Source organism: Topomyia yanbarensis, chromosome 1 (genome assembly GCF_030247195.1).
Source record: "Topomyia yanbarensis strain Yona2022 chromosome 1, ASM3024719v1, whole genome shotgun sequence".
NCBI classification, from domain to species: Eukaryota; Metazoa; Arthropoda; class Insecta; order Diptera; family Culicidae; genus Topomyia; species Topomyia yanbarensis.
In genome coordinates this window covers 187,459,975-187,464,978 of record NC_080670.1, presented here as the reverse complement: position 1 = coordinate 187,464,978, position 5,004 = coordinate 187,459,975, and the positions used below count along the sequence as shown (strand labels likewise).

At 43.3% G+C, this 5,004-nt stretch overlaps 3 non-coding genes across 3 annotated transcripts; 2 read left to right on the top strand and 1 right to left on the bottom strand.

Annotated features, from left to right (window-relative positions):
• Window positions 1-286: 286 nt before the first annotated feature.
• Trnad-guc (transfer RNA aspartic acid (anticodon GUC)) lies at window positions 287-358 on the bottom strand. Its single transcript has one exon. It is a non-coding gene; the product is annotated as a tRNA-Asp (tRNA).
• A 3,339-nt stretch (window positions 359-3,697) lies between these two features.
• Window positions 3,698-3,771, top strand: Trnan-guu (transfer RNA asparagine (anticodon GUU)). The gene has a single exon. It is a non-coding gene; the product is annotated as a tRNA-Asn (tRNA).
• A 412-nt stretch (window positions 3,772-4,183) lies between these two features.
• Window positions 4,184-4,255, top strand: Trnad-guc (transfer RNA aspartic acid (anticodon GUC)). Its single transcript has one exon. It is a non-coding gene; the product is annotated as a tRNA-Asp (tRNA).
• Window positions 4,256-5,004: the final 749 nt, after the last annotated feature.

Genomic DNA, 5,004 nt, shown 5'->3' with positions numbered 1-5,004 from the left:
TTCCCGTCTCGTCTGCAATTGTAGTGTGTGATTCTGACGGGGTGCCCTTCTGAAAACATAGCTCTATAGCTCCAGTAGGACAACGCTCGAAAAAAAAATGTTTCTATTATTTTTTGTTGCAAAAACATAAAAGTCACACGGCTGCGCTAAGCTTGCGCATAGTTCCGTGTCAAAGTAAAAAAACACCCCTGAAGTTTATCCCTACAATTCGCCAAACTTCAATAAAATCTGTGGAACTCTTCCTAAAACTCACCGAATTCATTAATAGCGGTAAAAAAACAAAATCCTCCCCGACGGGGAATTGAACCCCGGTCTCCCGCGTGACAGGCGGGGATACTGACCACTATACTATCGAGGACTATACGACTATACGGACAGTAAAATATATTACAGCTATGTTTACTACTAAAGGCCTCTTTGTAGGGCACTTTTGGCCTAAATTATTGAAGCGAACTCGTCCGTTTCTAACGGGTTCGTATTTTAAGCAGGTGAATATCGTTGCAATTCCACATAATAAAATTCGCAGTTTACCATCGACTTTACTCTACCGACTTTCGTTGATGAATCTGACGTAAAATATATCAATTGATGGTTAGCAGACTAATTCACTAATTTAGTTTTCAATAGCAAATAGTTATATTACTTCACATATCATCCAATTAGGTTCTTTACTGGCACATTTAACCTCACTTTTCTTGACAGTTCGCTTGTACTGTTTACATGGACTTAGAAAAATTTATGGACGACTAGATTCGCTCGAAGAAAATCGTAAAGAATTTTTCTAAGTCTATGTAAACAGTACATGCGAACTGTCAAAAATGAACACTCAGTTCATTTGTAACGTCCGCGTAAAGTATTCAATTACCGAACTTTGAAAACCTCGAGGTTTGTTTATTTTTCTGCGAAAATTTCCTTGTTATTTTCGTAATAACTCATTGTCATAGATACGACGCAAAGATCGACGTTGTTTCTTTTTCGCGAGGCTTCGCTTCGTTCGCTTCAGGTTATTGTTTAGCTGTCACTCTGACGATGAACCGCGTTCATCGAGGGGTCGCATTTGGATGGTACATGGGAAACATCGGACCACTCTATCTTGAGTTTATCTTTGACGTCACCTCGCACAGACTTGTGGTTGAGCGTTTGTATGCGCAGGTGAAGAGTATGAAAGAACATAGAACATAAAAGAGGCGCATAATCCCTCTCGGTCTCCTCGATGCACCTCTATCGGGGCGTAATGCAATAACTATCTTAAAGCAATTGTCTGTCAGAGGTTCTGTAGCACTGATGCACGAAATATGCTTGATGATATTTGCAATACCGTCAAACCCCTCAACCTTGGGGAGGGTATTTTTAGCATTTAAATATTTCTGCAAATATGACAAAATGCTACAGATTATTTCATGATTCAGTTCGATTCGGCGTAGCAAAAACTACAACCGGTGGGCTGTTCCTGCTACACAACTAATCCCATCTCATCCTGCCGATGTCCGAGAAAAGACAGGAACTGCTGCTTCTGACACAGTAAGTTTCTCTTTTGCTTCGCTGAATATTACAACCATTTCATCAAACCTAAAAGCATGAGGGGGAGGTGGCCAGAACAGAGACTTCACAGTGATTAGAGCCTACACAACCTAGTCTCGGAGTCGGAGTATAGTATAGGTACTTAGCTGAAAGACATCTGCTGATGTCTTCCTGCCAGGGTCTTCTTCCGTGACCGTATTTATCTCTGTTCGGTGTACGGTCCACTCCTAGCTGCATATGCACACTGTGGGATTTATAGTGACAAACTTGTTCTCGTTGACGCCTCCTGACTGCTACCGACCGACCGACGACGACGATGACCATAACCTCAACCATAACCTGCACGAAATATGGGCTCCATGGGACGAGTGCTGGTGCCCCTAGAGCGGAAGGAGAAGCCGAAAGTTAAATGCTATTATCAGAGTTAAAGTTCGGTGCAAATTTTGCGGAACCTGCAGCTGGAAACAGTTCCTACTTTCCGTCCACCTTCCCCGGCCCCTGCCGCACTCAATAATGAACGTCCACCAGAAATGCACCCACAATCCGGAGATGAAAATTACAGTTTTCGACACAAATTAAATATAGATGGAGGCACAGTCCCTACCCTACCCTGTCAACCACTAACCGTGCGCCACCATCACCAACAGTCAAGTCGAAACAAAACATGTCAGAAAGTTTGCGTTGAAAAGGACAATTTCATTTTTCGCATCAATGAATTTTACATTTTGTGCTCATCCTAGTGCGCCAGGCAGGCAGGCAGTGCAGTGTGCCACTCTGTTGCTCTCAACCCTCTCCCTCCTTCTTGGCAGGGGCCTGAGCGATTTCGATCGTCCCACAACTCAGAGAGGGTCCAAAAGCGCAGAGGCATAGCAGGCGGAGTCGTGCCAGTTTAGAAAAGTGGTTATCACCATGGTAGGAAATTATTCCAGGAGTTTATTATATAAATAAGATAGATATTTTTATTGCATTCGTCACATCGTCATCATTATTTCGTTTTTTTTTGTGAGGTTGACCGGGTTGAAAAGCCAACCGGAGAGGAAGAACCGGACGGGAACCGAAAACTGACAACTTCAGCGTCGAACAACTGCTAAAATACGCAAAACTAGAGCTTCGGGAAAGTTCTGCTTCTGTTCGGTACACTCGGACTGTTTTTTTCCTGCTGCTGCCTTGTGGAGAAGTCCTTTGTGTCATTTTTCCGCCCCGTGTGGCTTTGCAATAAAGTTAAAGACAAGTTTCAGATCTAGATGGAAAAATATGTAATTGCCGGAATATCCGGTTTAGGTTGTCAAATTGTGGCTCTTTCGATGATATAATTCAAACAAACACATGTCACACGGTTCTGAAATTCCATACAGATATCTGGTTGATGGTTCTAGTTTGTGTGAACAAAAAAAAAATTACAGAAATTTGTATAAAAATATTAAATTAAGACATTCTAACCCAAGACATTTGCGTTTCTTACTAGTTATGTATTTTTCCACATTTCTCCTCCCTACGCAGTGTATGCAAGTGGAATGAATTACCTAAGTGGAATTGAAGCAGGAACAAGTTGGCACAAATTTCCCCAAGGTAAGCAATTCTTCACCGCAACTGTGATGTCTCCTTCCGTAGTTGTACGGTGGAAGTATCTTCATTTTCTCCGGTAGCCACCACCGAGAACCTGTGCGGTGAAAGCAGCCCTATAGATAAACTGAAATTAACCTTACCCTCTGCTGAGCGGCTGCTGCTTGCTGGTCCTGTGCGCCGTTAGCCGACGAAGAAAGATCATGTATCAAACGTACCCACGCCACACCACGGAATCGTCCCAAAGTCCCACAAGTTATCAAAGCACATGAAAGTCTACCGCACAGCAGACGTTTCCCAGTCCGACCTGGCGCGGGACTGCAGGACTTCGATGTTCATATTACCTTAACATGTGCCATCCGTTTCTTGATGTGAACCAGGAGGAAAAAAGCCAAGCCAGAACGAAAAAAAAACAAACGTCCCACCACAGGAGACAGTTTTCCCCGTGAAACTAATTATTGGTGATTAATTCAATTTTGCCGCCGCTGTTGTTGCAAGCCCGGGAAAAAATTCTCCCAGGACGGAAGCGGAATTTAAGCGGAAAGTTAGTTGCCTAGCGAGCTATTGAAGAAACAAATTGTCTCAAGGTGAAGGAAAAAGCGGCACTCAAGTGGCCTCCGTGGCGCAATTGGCTAGCGCGTTCGGCTGTTAACCGAAAGGTTGGTGGTTCGAGCCCACCCGGGGGCGGATTTTTTTTTATCAAACGATTTCAAGCATTTGATTGATAAAATACTGCCAATCATCAGATGGCTATGATAATGTAGGTATTTTTTCCCTCCAAGTAGCAAACACAAAACTAATCACGATAGACGAAAGTACGCTCTTTCGCACCCTTGTTTGCTTCTATGTCTGGGAAAAGTTTTCACTCCGTCGAAGAAACCACAATCTAAAATTGAAAGTGGATGCACCAAAATTCCGGAAGAAACGTGTTCAAAATATTCGCCTCGGGACAACTGGCCGATATGGGTAGACTAGTAAGTAGCTCTCTATTCAGTTCAGAAGCACTCAAAAATTCAACAAGACGAAAGAATGTTGCTGTATGTATTACAAAGTTTTTCTACACTGTGTAAACTATTTTGAAAGAACCCATTCAACGCAATCCTCGATAGTATAGTGGTCAGTATCCCCGCCTGTCACGCGGGAGACCGGGGTTCAATTCCCCGTCGGGGAGGATTTTCCTTTTTTTACCACTGTTGGTAAATTCGGTGAGTTGCAGGAGAGTTCGGCGAATTACAGGGATGAACTTCAGGAGGTGTTTTGTACTTTGACACGGCACTATGCACGAGCTTAACCGAGTCGTGAAGCTTTTATTTTTATAAATGAAATAAACAAGCATTTTTAAATTCTTTTGTTTTCGAGAGTTATCCTACTGAAGCGTTAGAGATAGGGTCCGTCTGAATCACTCGCTACAATTGCAGACGAGACGGGTAATGTCAGTCACTAAAACACTGCTCAAGGCCAATTGCAGCGGGCCGTGATTCTGAATGTGATTTTCATTGTATGGTTCAAATATATGCGGCCGTAGGGACTCCACAATCGCATGAATCATAGTGAAGAGCTCCAGTGTTTGTGTGTTAACGTGTGCGATCGCGCGGGCATTTGTATGTCGCGCGTGCTAGCGTTTATGTTACTTCACGTGTATAAATTCGATTTTATAACCGAACATTCGCGTGTGTGTGTGCTTCGACGATCGTGCGCAGACCGTGAATCTGACGCTTAATTTGTAGTGTACGGTTCAGATACTAGAAGATCACTAGAGTTCCCGATCATGTAGCCAGAGTCATTTTTTTATTTTTTGACCGAGTCATGATCGCGCGAGCGGTGGTTAATGCTTGAGACCACGTTTGTCAATGTATAGGTGCCAAAACGTTCACTTAATTACCGGGGTATTTTAAGGTTGGTGAGATCGCGGGCGTAAGT